This window comes from Giraffa tippelskirchi, chromosome 3 (assembly GCF_054371585.1).
Source record: "Giraffa tippelskirchi isolate mGirTip1 chromosome 3, T2T-mGirTip1v1.2.pri, whole genome shotgun sequence".
Classification (NCBI taxonomy): domain Eukaryota; kingdom Metazoa; phylum Chordata; class Mammalia; order Artiodactyla; family Giraffidae; genus Giraffa; species Giraffa tippelskirchi.
Window position 1 is genome coordinate 124386013 of NC_137277.1, and position 20842 is coordinate 124406854.

At 40.8% G+C, this 20842-nt stretch overlaps 1 protein-coding gene across 1 annotated transcript in view; it reads left to right on the forward strand.

The window, feature by feature from the left end:
• Positions 1-20842, forward strand: part of NCKAP5 (NCK associated protein 5) — a 1233002-nt gene that overhangs the window by 370413 nt on the left and 841747 nt on the right. The gene's annotated exons all lie outside the window — the stretch shown is intronic.

Genomic DNA, 20842 nt, shown 5'->3' on the forward strand with positions numbered 1-20842 from the left:
AATCCCATGGATGCACTTTGAGCAGCAGTCCTTCTGGATTAAAAAAAAAAAAAAATTATTTACTTTCTGAACCTCTCAAAAAAGAAAACTCTATAACTGATGAATACTTCTCATTTTTTACATCAAACTTTTCACCCACCTTGAAAATCCATTGTGGGGGGTGGCTGGCTCTAAATATTTATTTCAAAAAGCCAAGTGAATTCTGAAGAATCAAAATTTGTTGGCTCAAAAATATATAAATATTGATCATCTACTATGTTGACTAAAAAAATGCACAATGTGAAAGTTGTGAGTTAAGTTTTATTTGGGGCAAAATGAGGACTGCAGCCTGGGAGATAGCACTTCAGATAACTCTGAGAGACTGCTCCAAAAAGGCAGTGAGGGTAGGTCAATAATAAGATTTTGGTGAAGGGGGAGTTCAATACAGTCAAGCGCTTACTTGCAAAAGGTCTTATGTTAGTCATGACATGAGGAACTGATGTCACCATGAAGGGATTTAGTGCTTTTCTAGATATGAGGCCATACAAGGATTAGGATCATGAAATCAGTTCCTAAAAATATCTAACTATGTAAAGACCTGTTCAGCAGTTTCCCTGGAGCACAGAGTGCCTCACTCTCCACCCTGAATTCCCTTCAGGGGGTGTTAAAGGTCAGCAGCTGCAGCATCACAAGCAGATGACAGATGCCCTTGCTATTGTTGTTCAGTCGCTGGCAAGTGCTCTTGGCAAGTGCCAATTTGTAGCTGACAACTATAAAGTCAGTTCCCAGCACAGAGTTCTAACATGAGCCAAGTAATAGGAAATTCAGTGGCCAACCCATAGACTACCCCAGACTTTGCTGGTGTTAGCACTCAACGTCATGCTTGTTGGGAGTCCTGCCCCCAGTCCTGGGCAAACTGGGACAGTTAATAGCAACCTAAGAAGGACTCTGTGACCTTGAACATGTCTTATGCTCTCAGTGACTGTTTTAAAAGGCCCAGAATTCCCTGCCACACAGGAGTGCTGTGTGCTTTCAATAATCATCACTTATCCTTAATTACTCCTCATAAGAGATGGGCAGGCCTAGCAACCTCATCTCAGGGATGAAGTGCCTTGCCCAGATTCACATAATATCATAATATTGACGGAGGCTTCAAGTTCTTTGTATTCATGATGAGTACGTAATACCACTTCCTTTCTGAAAAAGAAGACTATTTAATTGGCTTTTGGGCAGTTTGTTTTGTTTTGGAAATTTTCTTTAAGATGACTTATTAAAAACAAGCAAACAAACAAAAAACCACAAACCCTTTTTTTTCTATTTTGTAAAGCTGAGTACACAAGAGATAAGCAGGGTATATTTAAAATATTCTGTATTTTGAAAGAAGCTTCCCAGATGGCACAGTGGTAAAGAATCTGCCTACCAATACAGGAGACACAAGAGACGCAAATTTGATCCATGGGTGGGGAAGACCCCCTGGAGTAGGAAATGGCAACCCACTTCAGTATTCTTGCCCAGAAAATAACATGGACAGAGGAGCCTGGCAGGCTACAGTCTATGGAGTTGCAAAGATTTGGACATGATTGAGGATGCATGCATGTCTTTTGAAAACAGAAATTCTTCATAATTGACATCTGGATATGTCAGTTGCACTTGCTTATTATTTTCCATGGGATGATAGTTATCTCACCACCTCTGATATTAATTGTATTATTTGAAAAGTGTCCCTCACCTTGCTATCATTTACTAAAATTGCCTTTAAAAACAAACAAAGGTCATATAGTACCATGTCCTTCTAGTGGGATTACAAGATAAATGGCACAAATCCACTCTAATTGGATCCAGAAGTCCCTAGGCACTGGGCAATTAGAAGTAACAATTGTTCCATTAATAATGTATGGTATTCCCCATGCCAAATGTGTTATGTGTTATTAAGAAAAGAGATTCGGAAAATGTCTTGTTTTTTTTTTTAAAAAAGAGCAAGCTTGAGTGTGATAAAGCTTCATTTTGTGATGATTTAACATGCACTGTGGATTTATTAAAGACTGAAATTAAACTGTGTTTCCAGGATATGAAAGAGGCATTTGGGGCAGGATTCTGCTGAACATTACTGACCGATTAAAAAATGTCTTTGGCCACAACCAAGTCATCAGCATTATTTCCAGGTCACCAGTTTCCACTGGAATGGTGACAATGTCAGTTAGTATTTGTCAAAACCTTAAATACCTTATGGTAAAATATGGAAACAGACTATAAACGTTCGCTTTAGAAACAGTTGGGGAAGTGGATGTGTGGAGCTGGGAAATGGCCTGAGAAACTGACTGTGAGACATGCTTCCATGCAGAGATGCTCTTGAGCTTGGAACATGTCCCAGATTAGATGTGTTGAGATCCCCAGGCTGCGGTTTGCAATTCAAATATCCCAACACTTTATGTGGCAGTCTCTTAGGCTCCCAATGGTGGGGTCCTTTGAATGTTCACACGTAAATGGGGAGCTTTGTTCTCTGCAGCATGAAACTGAAGTCAGTTTTGGTAGAAAAAAGATTATGTGGGCATATGTGAGGGCTGTGCTTGGTGGTAAACTCAAACTTTGAAAAAAATCCTAAAGTGAGTAGCTTTTGAGCCTTCCTGATCACAGATGGGATGAAAGACCACAGTTTAATATTGCCCAGTGGCTCTGTAAATCTGTCTATATTGTTATTTTAAATTAATTAATTTATTTTTGGCTGAGCTGGGTCTTTGTTGTGGCTTGGGCTTTCTCTAGCTGTGGCGAGTGGGGGCTACTCTGTGGTTGCAGTGCCCAGGCTTCTCATTGTAGTGGCTTCTCTTGTTGCATGGGCCCTCGGGCACACAGGCTTCAGTAGCTGTGACACATGGGCTCAGTAGTTGTGACTCCTGGGCTCTAGAGCACAGGCTCAATAATTGTGGTGCATGGGCTTAGTTGCTTCACAGCATGTGGGATCTTGCTGGATCAGGGATGGAACACTTATCTCCTGCATTGGCAGATAGATTTTTCACCACTGAATCACCAGGGAAGCCCCTGTCTATCTTTTAGCCCCTGTCTAAAAGAGTCATCATCTGTTCATTAAGTGTCAGAATCTTTGTATTTTTGCTTTGTAATAGTCATGAAGAGGTTAGAAGGATATTTGGCAGATCCCTGTTTACCTGTGGCCAAGCCATGTTGTCCCAGATTAATTCCTTTGATCAAGGAAGAATGGTACTCTGTTATGCAAACTCTTTTTTCCCTGGTCTTGAAAATAGGTCCCAGGTAATCTCCTTTACTCTTTAGGTTTATCTGCTATTTGAAAGATCTGAGGAGTCACCCATATTTGTAACACTAAGGGACCAATAGGCTTCAGTCAGTTTTCCCTGTTGAGACATCTGTGTTCAAATATTCAATCTTAGAAATAGCTGGAGAGAACAGATGTTGTTTAAAACTACAAACATACAATGAGAGACAAATATGTCCTAGAGATCTAATGCACACTCAAGTGAATATAGGAAAGAATATTGTACTATAATCATCAAACTTGCTAAGAGGACTAGATTTTAATGCTTACAACCACCAAAAATAAATGGTAACTATGTGCTGTGATAGAAGTGCTAAGCATCACTACAATGGAAAATCATTACAACATAAATGTATCAAATTAACATGTTGTACACCTTAATATACACATGTTATATGCCAAATAAAATTCAATGAAAAAAGAGAAATAGCTGATAATCCAACTCATCAAGAAAAAATGAGAAATGACTGCCCTCTCTCAATACTTTGCCTGTGGTTCTTATGTATGTAATCCTGCTATTCTGTAGACTGTGTTGAGTTTCAGCTCCTTGAGGATAGAGGCCATGCATTTATTCTCCTGTGTTTTTCTGGATCTAGCTTAGCCCATTAAGGATTTAATTCTGAGTGTCCCCATCTTTGGAATATTCTCTGGTGCCATTCATGTCATCTCTCAGCAGCCACCTGTAATGGGAAACTCCCCTAACCTGTGTGGTCTGGCATCCTAACACATAACACATTGTCTTGACTGCCCAAGGATGAGATCTTTCATTTCTGTATCTCCATTGCAAATTCAGTAGATGCTCAATGCATGCTGAAAGAAATGAATTCACGGAAGGCACTTGATAAAAGTTCAGTACAGTTCAGTTGCTCAGTCATGTCTAACTCTTTGTGACCCCATGAACCACAGCACACCAGGCCTCCCTATCTACCACCAGCTCCTGAAGTTGACCCAAATTCATGTTCATTGAGTTGGTGATGCCATCCAAACATCTCATCTCATCCTCCGTTGTCCCCTTCTCCTCCTGCCCTCAATCTTTCCCAGCATCAGGGTCTTTTCCAATGAGTCAGCTCTTCGCATCCGGTGGCCAAAGTATTGGAGTTTCAGCTTCAACATCAGTCCTTCCAATGAACACCCAGGACTGATCTCCTTTGGGATGGACTGGTTGGATCTCCTTGAAGGCCAAGGGACTCTCAAGAGTCTTCTCCAACACCACAGTTCAAAAGCATCAATTCTTCGGTGCTAAGCTTTCTTTAAGTCCAACTCTCACATCCATACGTGACTACAGGAAAAACAGTAGCCTTGACTAGATGGACTTTTGTTGGCAAAGTAATGTCCTATATACTCTGTATCTAGTTTCCTCTGTTATTAGCATCTTACATAAGTATGTTATGTTGGTCACAGTTAATGATACATTATTGTTATTTCCCATGAAGTGATGGGACCATGATCTAAGATGCCATGATCTTAGTTTTCTGAATGTTGAGCTTTAAGCCAACTTTTTCACTCTCCTCTTTCACTTTCATCAAGAGCCTCTTTAGTTCTTCTTCACTTTCTGCCATAAGGGTGATGTCATCTGCATATCTGAGGTTATTGATATTTCTCCTGGCAATCTTGATTCTTCCAGCCCAGCATTTCTCATGATGTACTCTGCATATAAGTTAAATAAGCAGGCTGACAATATACAGCCTTGACGTACTCCTTTTCCTATTTGGAACCAGTCTGTTGTTCCATGTCCAGTTCTAACTTGCTTCCTGACCTGCATACATGTTTCTCAAGAGGCAGGTCAGATGGTCTGGTATTCCCATCTCTTCAGAATTTTCCACAGTTTATTGTGATCCACACAGTCAATGGCTTTGGAATAATCAGTAAAGCAGAAATAGATGTTTTTCTGGAACTCTTTTGCTTTTTTGATGATCCAGCAGAAGTTGGCAATTTGATCTCTGGTTCCTCTGCCTTTTCTAAAACTAGCTTGAACATCTGGAAGTTCACGGTTCACGTATTGCTGACGCCCAGCTTGGAGAATTTTGAGCATTACTTTACTAGTGTGTGAGATGAGTGCAATTGTGCGGTAGTTTGAACATTCTTTTGCATTGCCTTTCTTTGGGATTGGAATGAAAACTGACCTTTTCCAGTCCTGTGGCCACTGCTGAGTTTTCCAAATTTGTTGACATATTGAGTGCAGCACTTTCACACCATCATCTTTCAGGATTTGATATAGCTCAACTGGAATTCCATCACCTCCACTAGCTTTGTTCGTAGTGATGCTTCCTAGGGCCCACTTGACTTCACATTCCAGGATATCTGGCTCTAGATGAGTGATCACACCATCGTGATTATCTGAGTCATGAAGATCTTTTTTGTACAGTTCTTCTGTGTATTCTTGCCACCTTTTCTTCATATCTTCTGCTTCTGTTAGGTCCATACCATTTCTGTCCTTTATTGAGTCCATCTTTGCGTGAAATGTTCCCTTGGTATCTCTAATTTTCTTGAAGAGATCTCTAGTCTTTCCCATTCTGTTGTTTTCCTCTATTTCTTTGCATTGATTGCTGAGGAAGGCTTTCTTATCTCTCCTTGCTATTCTTTGGAACTCTGCCTTCAAATGGGCATATCTTTCCTTTTCTCCTTTGCTTTTCACTTCTCTTCTTTTCACAGCTGTTTGTAAGGCCTCCTCAGACAGACATTTTGCTCTTTTGCGTTTCTTTTTCTTGGGAATGGTCTTGACCTCTGTCTCCTGTACAATGTCACGAACCTCCGTCCATAGTTCATCAGGCACTCTGTCTATCAGATCTAGTCCCTTAAATCGATTTCTCACTTCCACTGTATAGTCAAAAGGGATTTGATTTAGGTCATACCTGAATGGTCTAGTGGTTTCTCCATTTTCTTCAATTTAAGTCTGAATTTGGCAATAAGAAGTTCATGATCTGAGTCAGCTCCCGGTCTTGATTTGCTGACTGTATAGAGCTTCTCCATCTTCGACTGCAAAGAATATAATCAGTCTGATTTCGGTATTGACCATCTATCTGGTGATGTCTATGTGTAGAGTCTTCTCTTGTGTTGTTGGAAGAGGGTGTTTGCTGTGACCAGTGTGTTCTCTTGGCCAAACTCTATTAGCCTTTGCCCTGCTTCATTCTGTACTCCAAGGCCAAATTTGCCTGTTACTTCAGTTGTTTCTTGACTTCCTCCTTTTGCATTGTACTCCCCTATAATGAAAAGGACATCTTTTTGGGGTGTTAGTTCTAGAAGGTCTTGTAGGTCTTCATAGAACCGTTCAACTTCAGCTTCTTCAGTGTTACTGGTCGGGGTATAGACTTGGATTACCATTATATTGAATGGTTTGCCTTGGAAATGAACAGAGATCATTCTGTCGTTTTTGAGATTGCATCCAAGAACTACATTTTGGACTTTCTCCTTGACTACAATGGCTACTCCATTTCTTCTAAGGGATTCCTGCCCACAGTAGTAGATACAATGTTAGTTGAGTTGAATTGAATAGAGCAGCCACACCCTCTAGCTATCACTGGAGTGGGATTTAGTGCAGGTGATGTAATGTAATTTGACAGGGTAGTTAAATATTGACAAACAGGAGGAAACATACTGGTCCTGTTTGAAAGAAGAAAGAAAGATCTGGCTGTCAGATCAGGGAACTGAGGCTCTAAGGGGCCAAACTGAGAATCTGCAGTGATCCTGATGACCCAGTGAGGTCACTCAGTGGTGAAGACTTCTGCTTCAGTAGAGGTAAGGACTGGAGCCCAGTTGAAACGCTAATGGCTTGTGATATGAGTCAGTGCTGAGCCTGTGGCTTAGAGATGATTGGCATCTCTGCTGGCTGCCCCTTCTTATACAGCTCAGGCTGATCCTCATTAAGGCAAGGTGTGTGAATTCTATTTGAGTCTGTCCTCCCCTCACCGCACCTTACTGCCCTCTCCCAGGTGATTTATGCTTTAACATAACCTCGTGAAGTGTGTGGGGTTGGATATAGGTGCATGCGTTCTGAATGCTTACTTGAGGAGTTTGTCCACATGAATTCACATGTAAGTGTCCTTTGATGGTGATAATGAGAGACACGCATGCAATAGAATGAGGACGTCATAAACAAGTTCAGTGCTATCTAGATGTTGTTTTATGTATTCAGGGATAAGGTGAAAGGTACGTTAGGCAGTGCTTTTAGCTCTAATATTTAATGAGGAAGAAAGCTGAGGTAAGTTCAAGGAGACTATTGGGTAAGTGAGAAAATGTCAACAGACAGCCGACTGAGAAGTGGTTTAGGCAGGTCTAGCTCTGAATTTAGAAAAGGACACGTTACCTTGAGAGAAAAAGGCCCCATTTGTCTTTAGAAAGACTGGCATATTGCAGGTTAGCTTTTAAGAAAAGAAAAGCTGCTCTCCTGTTTATAATTAAGTAGTCAACTTGCAGCAGTAAGAAACAGCCAAGGGAAATCGTTTCTATTTAGTTTCATGTCTTTGAGAGGAGGAAATGGCTGCATGACTGATGTGGGTTCATATATCAGCTTAGTGAGTAACTAGTTAAGGAGGCCTAATCTCTGAGAGCCTTTATTTGCTCATCTATGAAATGGTCAAAATGAAAACAATTGGCAGGTTGCTGTGAGGCTTGAATAAAATCACACACACACGCACACACACACACATACACACACACACAAACACAGAGGCTGAGTCTGCCTGGCCTGTAGCAGATCCTTTCAAAATATTAGTTTCCCTTTCCAATTACAAAAGAATTATTCTGTTTTTAATTTTCTTTAAATAAGAGCTTTACTGAGCTGTAATTCACATACTGTAATTTCCACCCATTTATAACATCCTATTCAAACATTTTAGTATATTCACAGACTTGTGCAACCATCACCACAATCAGTTTGGGGACATTTTTATCTCCTCCAAAAAGAAATCTCATCCCCACTAGTAGTCATTCCCGCTTCCCCCCAGAGTCGCTAGTCGTGGGCAACACTAATCTACTTTCTGTCTCTATAGATTTTACCTATTCTAAACACTTCATATAAATGAATTATATGATGTTATACTTTGGAATGGCTTCTTTCACTCACCATACCATTTTCAAGGTTCATTTCTGTTGTAGTATGTATCAGTACTTCATTTTCTTTAAATTAGCAAATAATAATATTTTATTGTATAGATGTAAAATATTGTAACTATCCACTCATCAGATCATTCAAATTTAGATTATTTCTACTGTGGGGTTATTATGAATAATACTACTATGAAATTCATATACAGGTTGTTGTGTGGACATATGGGTCTAGCTTATCTTTTTAATATAAATATAAAACTAGATTCTTCCCCTGCCCCATCCTCCTGAGAAGTTACATGGGAGCCCAGTAGAAAAGACTAGGGGAGGCTACATCTTACCCAGTGGAAATTGAAAAAAATGGCAAAACGGTCATCATTCTCCTTCAGAATATTGTGATACAAGTAGGACTTTATCAATATTTAAAGTCTTATGTACAAGTGGATATAATAAACAGGCCTCCTGTACTAGCTTATGTGAATGCACATGCCTTGTGTTCTCTGAATACATAATCACTATAGGATCAAGAGTGTGCCATGTGAACTTCCCTGGTGGCAGAGTGGATAAAAATTCACCTGCCCGTACAGGGGACATAGGTTCGATCCCTGATCTGGGAGGATTCCCCATGCCTTGGAACGACTAAGCCCATATGCCACAGCTACTGAGATTGAGCTCTAGAGTCCTCGAGCTGCAACTACTGAGCCTGTGTGCTGCAACTTCTGAAGCCCCTGGGCCTAGAGCCCATGCTCCGCAACTAGAAAAGTCACTGCAGTGAGAAGAAGCCCATGCACCGCAATGAAGAATAGCTCCTCACTCATCTCCACTAGAGAAAGTCTGTGAGCAGCAACAGTGACCCAGTACAGCCAAAAATCAATCAGCCAATCAATCAATCAAGAAACAAAAGTTAAAAAAAAAAAGTGTGTCATCCACTCAGGCAGACATTAAGTTTCTTGTTTGTTAGTTCTTTGCAAAATTATCATGATTACTATTTAGGAAAAGAGAAACAGCATATGGAACAGAAGGGATTGCAAAATCAAATGTTCCCATAGCCCATGAAAATAAGATGGATGAATGAAATGAATGGTTAATATAAGCAACTGTACACGTATGATGATTCATTCTGAATTGCCTGTGACCTCATGCCATGGTGACATTATGGAGTGGGGTGACTCTGGCAAACTAGAGTGTACATGTCACATCTAAAGGGGACAGAAAACATGAAACTCTGGCTGATTGTGCTCAGATAGGTGTATGAGCTCACCTGACAATGCCTTCTAAATTTTCAAGGTAATTAATTTTGAATCTAAAAAATTGACTTTGTGGGCCAAATACAATATAACTATGAATCCTATTTACCTCACTGGAGATCAGTTTGTGGCCTTTCAAATGGAGCAAATCGTATGACTTAGTGACCACAACATTTTCCCTGAGGGGCTAATTGGGGCTAATTCCAGTGTTGCCCTCCTCCTAATTGTATTATTTTTAGTTTGTCTCTATTTCTCTAACCTTCTATTTCCTGTTCGGAAAATAAGAGTATTTGATAAAATATACTTAGTTGGTCTTTTTGCCTCTAACATTCGAGAGTTGCATAAAGACTGCCCAGTTCCGAGTTCTGATTCTGACAGCAGTAGCACAGACCACATAATGAACAGAAGCGATGTTCCAACCCATGACAAACCTAAAAAGGTAAGGGTGCATTCCACTTCTTGGGAAAAACTTAGGTCTGCTTGGGACAAAGTCTCTCATCTTTTGGCTGAAAAGGTACTTTAATTTCCCTTCATTTTCAAAGGCTCTTTTCTCTGTAGCTAGAATTCTGGATGGACAAGTTTTATTTTCTTACCTGGTAACTGAATATGTCTTCAGCCTGAATTTGCTCTAGGGGTAAAAATTTCCATCACTTTATGACTATGCTAAAACACGTATCATTCCAGTGTTCTTGCCTGGAAAATCCCATGGATAGAGGAGCCTGGCGGGCTACAGTCCATGGGGTTGCAAAGAGTCAGACACGACTGAGCAAATAACACACATACACAAAACACTTATATTTATTTGTCAATTTCATATTTATTTAAAACATACCTGTAACAAGTACCTAGGTCAGTAGACTTCTCTAGTTCTGATATTTGAGAATTTCATGGTGGAGTGTTTCCAGTTGAAATGTCTGTGGAGACACAGCCCTGGTTACAACACCTGATGTGTTTGCTTTGCACTGGTCTAGGCCTCCTTGTTGTACCCAATGTTGGGCTGCAGATCTGGGAGAGACAAGAAGGAAACAGCAGCCTGGACACTGGCATCACTTTGATCTTGAGTTCTCTGTCCTGCTGACCCTTCTTTTTTCTTACACAGAGGCTGGGTAGGAGGAGCTCATTAGAATAATACTAAGGAAGCCAGGTATTTTACTGTTTGGGAGTAGCCCCGAGGTCTGAACAGTCTAATTACTACATACTTGGGTTCACTGTGCTTTTCATTCCTTTTATAATATGTCTCTCCAAGCAGTCCTCCAAGGGACAACACAGCAATCATCCTCATGTGACAGTTACGAAAATTGAGGTTCAGCGCTTGTTGAAGTCTGAGAGTTGATTAACAGCAGAGCTGACATCAGGATGCCCGTCATCCAAGGTCTTGATCTGTCACTTGGCCACAAAGACAAGTCCCATCTCAGCTAAATAAGTTATTAAAGCAAGGTTTAGGGAATCCTGCATGGCAACATCAAATGCTATCATTTTTTTGAAATTTTTAATTGGAATATAGTTGCTTTACAATGTTGTTAGTATGTTTGGTGTTGTTCATTGTTCCGTTGCTAAGTCATGTCCGACTCTGTGACCCCGTAGACTTCAGCACACCAAGCTCCCCTGTCTTTCACTATCTCCCAGAGTTTGCTCAAACTCATGTCCACTGAGTCAGCGATGCCATCTAGCCATCTCATCTCACTCGGTCACCCGCTTCTCCTCCCACCCTCAATCTTTCCCAGTATCAGAGTCTTTTCCAATGAGTTGACTCTTCACATCATGTGGCCAAAGTATTGGAGCTTCAACTTCAGCCTCAGTCCTTCCAATGAATATTCAGTGTTAATTTTTTTAGGATTGACTGGTTTGATTTCCTTCCTGTCCAACTGATTCTCAAGAGTCTTCTCCAGCACCATGGTTCAAAAGAATCAATTCTTCAGTGCTTAGCCTTCTTCATAGTATCTACTGTGTAGCAAAATGAATCAGCCATACATATACATATATCCTCTCCCTTTTGGACTTCCTTCCCACTCAAAGAAACATCAGTCATAAGGGGCAGTGGTGAAGGCCCAAATTCTGTTTTGCACATGGCTAACTGAAGGGGACTCAAAGGACCCCTGTCTACTCCCTGCATCCAGACAAATTTGCTTTTAAAACTCTCAACTGAGAAAATCTGAATTTTAAAACACAAAATGTATTCCTGTTATCAATGTTAGTATTTAACAGCCCTTACTATTGGAAATTGCAAACAGAATTTCCCCATCCTAGTCTAAATTCGTTCTCTCCTTCTGCTTTTCTTCTCACACAGAATGTTGAACACCTGGCCATGTCGACAACATAATAGCCCCACTACCATCCTGGCCTCAAGACCTCCTCTAGTTCCAGCTTTTCTTCCCCCCCGGGCAAAATACTACCCAGGCCCTGGACCCTTTGCTTGGAGGTCCTCCTCTGCCATCCCTTGATCCCCATTGTGGTTCTCCTCTGAATCTCCTGTTGGAGGCCAGCAGGACAATAGCTCCATCTCATTAAAAGTGCACTGAGGCCTCTCAAATGAGATGTCACCGAGCCTGGGGCTCCCATCACCACCCTGAATATTAGCATATTCCCCACATCCACATCAGGGGAGCTCTGTGCCAGGCAGGACACCTGCCATCATTCAGGCAGTTGGCTGACTGGTTGACAGCGTGACTTCCCACGCTCATAAAATCAACCTAGGAAAGTGAGGCAAAGGTTGATTGCATGCTGTGACGTCTGTAGGTTCACCTTGTGGGACAGAAGTGCCTGCCTTTGGCGGGGAGAGGCAATCAGAGGTTAATGGGAAATCACCACTTGGGGTTGTCACAAATCATGAAATGCTGGGAGAGCTGACCCCTCTGGATCCTCCAGGGATGATGGGAACAAAGTGCCAACTGTCAGGACCAATAATTTGAAAAAGCCAGATGAGTCAGATGGAAGAGAATGTGGTTTTTAATAGAAACAAACAAACAAAAAATGCTTTCTTTTTATTGTAAAGAAATAGAATGGGGCAAAAAGGAAAGATATTCCCATTATTCACATAAAAGTGCAAGAAGTGTTTCTCATTTAAAGCAACATTTTGAAAGCAGGGTATCTGACAATGCCTTTATTGAAACTTGGGTTTCTCACTCTCTTTCTAAGCATGGCTGCTTCCTTCGGTGGATGCAAAACCAAATGTTTGGCAGGGAGAGGCTGCTGTTGCTGCTAAGTCGCTTCAGTCGTGTCTGACTCTGTGAGACCCCATAGACAGCAGCCCACCAGGCTCCGCCGTCCCTAGGATTCTCCAGGCAGGAATACTGGAGTGGGTTGCCATTTCCTTCTCCAGTGCATGAAAGGGGAAAGTGAAAGTGAAGTCGCAGGGAGAGGAGTTTTGTAAAATAGAAAGATGCTGCCCTTGGAGGCCTCTTTTTTTCTTAAGCTTGAGAAGTTGCATGTTGCTTCGGAACTGGCGTTTTCTCCAGGATGGTCCAGGAGATGAGATGTTTCTCACAGAAAGCTTAGAATGATGAACATGGGCTGAGATGAAATCCTACTGAGAGATAAATATAGAAAAACAGGCTGTAAAAATCCTGTAGGATGTAGTCATTCCAATATGATACCAAACTAACTTTTTCAGATGATGCCAGAGGAAATCACTTTCATTGTCAAGTTGGGCATAAGCCCCTTTCCCTGCAACTCTACAAGTGTAATAAGGAGATAGGGAACCCACCCAATCTTTCTTTCTTTTTTTTTTTTTTTAAATAAATTTATTTATTTTAGTTGGGGGCTAATTACTTGGGCATTCTCAAGAAGCCTGTGCTTTCTGTTTGCTGTGATCCTTGTCATCAAGAAGATGGCTTCTTAACTGAAACAAATACGTAATTCAACACTTTACTAAAATTGATGCACACTCAAATTTTCTACTCTTTTTTTTTTTTCAATAAAATGCTACAAGAGTGAAGGGGATCAAAAAGAAAAAAAAGAATACAGCTTCTTTTCTTTTCTGAAGATCCCCCATTCTCAGAAATTCTGAGGCTTTTTGCAAATGTGAAAAAGTTTTTCCAGAATATGTGTTTTTTTTTTTCCTCTATAGTCTGATAGGTGATTTCTGAAAGCAATTCTAAAGGAATTTTTTATTAAGCCTATGTGGGAAATTTCCCACATCTTGGATTTGGAAAACAGAACGTATGCGTTTGCTAGGAAAGAATGACTAGAGAAATTTCTGCTCATTTCAGTCTGTGAAAGAAGGGACCTCATCTGTCTTGTTCCCCATGAGACCCAGAGTCCCACATGGCACTGGGTACAGAGGAGGATGTTCTCTAGTTATCTGTTTAATCATGATAATCTGCCACATCATGGAGAGGGCAGGGAGGCCTGAGACTTATCAGGGGCAAACAGAAACCTGAGATCACTTAGTAGCAGAGAGACCTGGCACTAAATGAAAACAGGAGTATTTTATTCAATGAGACTATTGATTTGACTCCTCAAAATCAAACCAAGTTGCTTTCAATCCACCACTCACAATGATGTTTTACTTTTGCTCCAATAAACTCATCTCTGGGAAGCAAAACCATATTTGATTGCTATCTTTACCTCTATCTATAACTATAAATCTATTCAGAGTAAGTACATCATTTCAAAAAAAGGAGTCAATCATTCTTTCAAAAGTCTCAGTAAGACAGCCTTTGTACACAGAGAGGGGATCCATGGTTGCAGAAAACATTTGAGTAAGAAATACAAGTACCATTTGGAAGTGAAGTTCTAGATTGGGGGTTGGAGTTTACCTTAATTAGGGAAGCTGCAAATTATTTGCCTGATTTGTTGCCCAATGGTCAATGGAACCCCTGGTGACCAAACACACTTGTTCAAAGTAAGAGCCAAAGCCCCTTTGACCTTTCGATGCATTGTCTGCAGGATGGATGGTTAGCTGGCTCCATGAGTGAGCTGGGCCAGCAGCTGCACCGCCAGCTGGCCGTCACACACACGCAGCAGTGCACGTGGAGGGGCCTCATGGCCTCACCAGATGCCTTATAGCAGGGTCCAGCTGATGCCACATGCAGTGCACCACCAATTTTACATTGCAAATAAAATTTCTTGGTTTAGATGTCATCGGCATTACTTTCAATTCAGCAGAACCAGCACCTCATGTTTGTAATCTAGTTTCCCAAATGCACGAGCTGTGGTCCGATTTGTAGCTGCTGGTGACAGCCAGATCACAGGCTCCAAGCATTTTGCAAGGAATTCCAGATATGTACTCTCTTTGGCAGTGACACAGTGCAAATGGTAACATTAATAACTCCCTTCTACCAGTGTGAACTGAGGCAGCATCTGTGGGGACTTGAGGGTTGAATTAACCTGTGCAGCCAAACTGAATAAATCTGAGGACATAATGGACAGAAGCAGCTTGGTCTGTGTATTTACCAATTTGGAAAACAGCTAAGAGGAAAGGGAACATATTATGGGTCAAAGTTCAGCACCAGGGAGGATGAGAGAATCCTATCAGTGAATCCTTGACCTAACAGGCCACATGAGGGACCATTAGCTAGGACCTCCATCTGCCCCTGATTTTTAAATGCAATATATTTATTTATTTTAAATTTTTTATTTTATATTGAAATATAGTTGATTTCCAATGTTGTGTTACTTTCAGGTGTATAGCAAAGTGATTCAGTTTTACATATACATATATTCATTCTTACTCAGGTTCTTTTCTCATATAGGTTATTACAGAATATTGAGTAGAGTTCCCTGTGCTATATAGTAGGCCCTTGTTGATTATTTTATATATAGTAGTGTGTATATGTTTTAAATGCAATTTAACTCTCTTGATAAGCCAACTTATATGTAAAAAAATATGTAAAAACATCATACTTTCTCCTCACTATATGGTTTGTGTGCTATAATATTCCAACTCTAATAGACTTCTTATGGGGCAAATCTGATTTTCTTGGCTAAACTTATGAGAAAGCATCACTATTAGAATGGCATAACCAGGAAAAACTATGTCTGAGCATGACACGTATAGTGAAGAGATGCTAATAGAGGAGATGGACCATACATTGAGTAGGCCAAGGATCATACAAAATATCTTTTAGTAAACACAAAGATGGAGTTAAATATGTGAGTCAATTTCATGCCTTTTTGGTGCAGCAAGGAATGAATGACCTCAATTCATCCTTCCTGTCTTTACCCCGTTGGTGTTTTTGCCCTTTGCTGCTTAGTGATATTGGGAACATTGCATTGCCTTTGGGGTAAATGATTCCACTTGAACAATTTACCATGTGGAAACCAAAGGGAACAGGTTTTTAATGTGGAAAATATTTAATCTCAGAAAACTAAAAGGCAGACTCCATTTGGAATGACACCCTGTCTTTGAATCCTAGTGTGTATGTGTATGAGAGCTCCAATTAAATCATGTGTCTACGTAGTTTCAACTTTGATTAATTAGGCCTTACCTGATTCTTATTTCATTAATAACTTAAGAGCATTTGTGACTTTAGGAACTCTCTATATTTTATATGACTCCTGAGTTGTGACACAGTTGTAATAACATGACATTTAGTGTGTCATTGATTTTTCTTGGAACCCATCCTAAGTGGTTCAGCGACTATAGAAGAATACTATAATGGTACCTTTTATGTTCACAACCCCAGGGGGGCAGAGACAGTGAGGTGTCCTTGTATTCTCACTTATGATGCAGTGTTAAACCTGAGACAAGACTGTGAAAACTCAGATGACTTCTTGGTCAACCTAGCTTTCATCTCCATAATTCTTTATAGAAGGGTAGGAGGAAGCTAGTGTCTGTGGGGACCAGACAAATAGCATACATAAGTGTGGCAGGCTGAGTGGTGAATGTGGCAAAGTGAAGATTTTTAAGGCCTGTCTTTAAGAATCAGATGCTATTCCCCTTCCTCCAGTTGTTATGATGGGATACCATGCTACTGTGGGAACAAGGTACAAGGCTACTATTGCCAAATCTTCCAGTTTTTCAAGAACAGCTGGAAAATAAAATGTTTATATGAAATCTTCTGACTTATAAAGGTTAACTCATTTTCTTGAGTTAAAGTTTAAAACATTTTTTTGCTTTGAGTAATTATTAATTTTCAAGCAGTTGCAAGAAATAATACAGAGAAATCCCATACACCCTTCTTATTTCCCCTGGTGTTAACATCTTGCATACTACAGAATATCACAATCAGGAAATTGACATTAATATAATACACTGACCTTATTGGCTCATTCTTTTCCAACTCGGTACATATCCACCAAATTATAGCTGTGGGGCAGAGTTAGCCTGCTTTACTATTTCTACTTGCAATCAATGTCTCTTATAATCTTGCTAGAATCAGAGAACCAGCCCATGGCTCTGGGTCCTCATTGCTGAAGATAGAGAAGCCTGTTTAGAACCTGGCTAGAAGATGTACCCCTCCTATCTTTCCCTTTCTGAATGTCTTTCTGTTCTTTTTGTCTGATCCCATTCTCATCTTGCTTATTAGTGAAAGCCCAGCAATGGTCATGCTCTGACACCCACCCCTTCTCTTCCCACTGTGTAGCTCCATATTCTGGCCTTGCTTTCCACTGAAGCTTGGTCAGCTCTGCTTGCGTCCTTCAGGTGAGCCTGTCCCTGCAGGCTCTGGCCTTGGACATGCCCTCTGGGCTCACAGGCATCTCAGACTTGCTTTCTTAACATTCCTTCCTAATTTCTCCTTTCTCTCCCTCCCCACTGAAGGCAAACACTTAAAGGTGGTGGATATCCAAAGTATTTATTTGTTTGTACTGGAATTTTGAAATCTCAAATATTTATTTAAAAGAAGTGAGCTGTAATTTGGAGATTACAGTTATGGAGTTGCTTTTCTTTTATACCATCTGTCATAAAAAATCAATTTTCTACTGTAAATGACTTTAAGACCCCCATGATATCAAAAAGAAAATGCCAATAAAGTCTTAGAATATTGAGGGTGGTAATATGCTTCTAGATTTCCTTCTGCTATAAAAGAAAAGTCTTCCTTGAATGTTTGTTGACTGTTCTCATAGACCTCAGTGCCTTTTCCAACCTCAGTGTGGGAATGGTTCCTATGCTACAGTGTTTTCATTCCAGGTTATCATGACAGAAGGTGATAGCAAGCATTCTTGGAATAAAAAACACTTTAATTGGAGACCTGAGATTTCTGAGTACCAACCAAGGTCAGAATAAGGGGTTCAGAATCAGAAAGAATGTGTCAGGGAGGAAAAGAGGGGGCAGAGCCTAGTGACCAGCACATGGTGACCACGATGACCCCTGATGGGTTGAGGTCTAGAGCCAGCTGCTTTCTTCCCAATATTATGTGTAAACAGTGGTTGGAGGCAGAAGCCATGAAGCTTAGTTTGAAGCTTCTTCTCAGATAACAGTGAACCATCCTCACTCAGTAGAGCTAGTGATACAGAAGTTGTGTCTCTCATGGAGAAGAGGCACAGGAAGGAGATGAGGATAGAAATAGTGGATTCAATAAACCCAAAGTTGAATTTTCCTGGAGTTAACTACTTAATTTCTGGGTGTCAATCCTTTTGAGCTAATGAACTTGTGTCTCCCTTACCAAGCAAGAGAAAATGGTTATAGAAGGAGAAATGAGCTACATTGTCCCTGGGTCCCCCCTCCATCTTTTCCAGCCTGACCAGAGTGCACACAGATATTCACCCCATTCTGTTTTGGACTAACACTTCATTCTCCAAGCCCTTCTATGCTGATTTGGAAATCAGAGTCTCCATGGGTCCTAGCCAATGCTGCCTGCCCCTCTACTGGCCCCTGTGGAATCAGTGTCTCCATCCTTGAGGACACTCACTAGTCACCCCTTCCTGATGCTGCTCTTTGTCTTGCCCTACATATCTCCCACCAAGTCCTGTGAGACCCACAGTCCCCTTTCTAGATGTTACATTCTCCAGTGAATACCTAGCAGCTCTGCTTTTTGGCACTTAAGCCAAAAATACTCTAAGATTTACCAATGCCTTCTCCATCGCCTCCAGGTATTTCTCTTCCCCTCACCCAGACACATGACTCTCCAGCAGAGAGCACCCAGCAAAGACTGGTCCTGGTCTTCCTGCTATTACTGTGGGTGATGCTACAAGTGAAAAAGACATTAGAATTCAGTTTTCACATCTGAAAATAGAAATATGTGGTAGGGATTGTTACTCTCTCTGTTTTGCAAGTGAAGATGCTGAGGCTAAAAGAAGTGTAGGAAACTTCCCCAATATCACACAGCTACCAGGTGGTGTGGCAGGTCTGCATCCAGAGGGGACGACTGCGTGTTGATGGATCTTCAAGTATCCATCACAGCCTGAAGAAAGGGAGAAAAATGGACTTCCCTGGGCTTCAGAATAGATAATTGAAATCACTGGGGGTCCTGCTAATAACTATCAATGCCTGGGGTTCTGATTTAGTCTAAGGTAGATTTGGAAATCAGTTGTGTTTAAAAGCATCCAAGGTGATTTTAATGCTAAGCTGTGATTGCATTTCACTCTACATCAGCAATTCTTCAGTGAAACATCTATCAGAATTCTGTGGAGTGCTTGGTAACATACTCTCACTGGGCTTTACTCCTAGAGTTTCTGGATTCTCTTCGTCTGAGGTGGGCCTGAGAATTTTCATTTCTAACAAGTTCCTTGTGATACTGCTGCTGCACATCATAATTGAGGACCACAACTTCACACACACCTAAATGGAAGACTGGGATGGGGGTACATCTTAGCCTTTATTGTGTACATGCTAGGTACTAGGCAGAATGATTATGTTATATGACTTGGCCAACAAATGACACAATCTTCCCACAAACCTTTTGATTTAGGTTGGATTATTCATATTTAATGTATGGAGGAAAGTGAACCTCAGAGAGGTTAAATCTGTGCTTCTCAAACTGGGATCTCTGGGGATATAGCAGAAATGAAAACCACACAATGGATAACATGTAACTTCTTGGACCATGAATTTCATTGGAATCAGATGAACTCTTTGCTGAACAGGCTTGAACTGTTGAGAGGGAAATGTCCCTATTACCTGTACATTGATTATCTTAACTTTGATGTACATTCTAGGCCAGTAGTAGAGAGTCAAGTCATGGCTGTAAATTTTCCCCATTCTACTTCATCCTTGACGTGAAAAGACAAATGGAGATTGAAATGAGGCTTGGGAATTATTACTATTACCCTATACACATAGTCATGTCTCAGAGAACCTTGAGCCCTTGCTTTACTGCATCTGTGATTGACTTTTGTAATGGAGAAGATGAAGTTTCCCTCATTGCAATGTGTCAAGTACCATTTTTATTAGTCATTAGTTCAGTTACAAGCACATTTCTTAAATAAGCTCTTACCTCATTCAAGTTGTTATGTTTAAGGATTTTTGGGGTCATTTTGATAAAAAGTCTATTTTTTGTATGGTCTACAGTTTGATCTTCTATAGCAAAGTCTAAATAAATGCACTTATATAGTCATACAAGTCATACAATAAGTCATATACAGGTTTCCCCATTGAACACACATTTTTCATCCTTTCTGAGTCAAGGGCTCTTTCATAAATCTGATGAACAATATAGATTCAGCACAGAACAGTACACACACACACATACACATACGTACATACATACATACATAGCCTTGCTTTCTGGAGCATTTACAGACCACTGAAACCCATCCATGAATCCTAGCCACAGGCCCCATATTAAGAACTCCTGCCCAAGTTTGGAAGCTTCTCTATGGCAAGGTTTGTGACTTGTCTGAAATGGAATCTCTGGTGTCTAGTGCAATGGCTGGCTAGAAGGGCACTCAGTCAATGTCAAAGAATGAATGATTTCTACTGGAGTGATGAAGTAGGAAATGAGCTTGAGCACTTGTGGTTACTGTGACATAGGTGTTGTGTTTGTAGAAGTGTGTCAGGACATTACAGGTGTGACAAGATACTCTGGACCTCTGTTGGCTGCCCAGCAGGGGTTACAGGGAACATTCCGTCTGAATCCAATGTGAGTACAATGTCAATGTCTGCTGCTCTCACACCAAGGCTTTGCTATCTGACTTCCCGCTTGGTATTTCCTCTGCTGGATTTAGGGGCATGAACCCTTGCAATTCTTGTTTAAATAATCAAAACAGCCTCCTAATGTTGCTTCTTTTTATTTCCTTTTTTTTTTTTTTTTTTTTGCTGAAGTCCTGGCTGAAGGTGTGAGTCCCCAAGCTGATGTTTCTACAGTAAACATGTCACAGGCAGGAAAGACTCTCACCCTAGGTATGGCAGGCTGGGTATTTCTGGAGGGTGAAGCAGAGGCAATAATTTCTCTGTCATGGTGTCTGC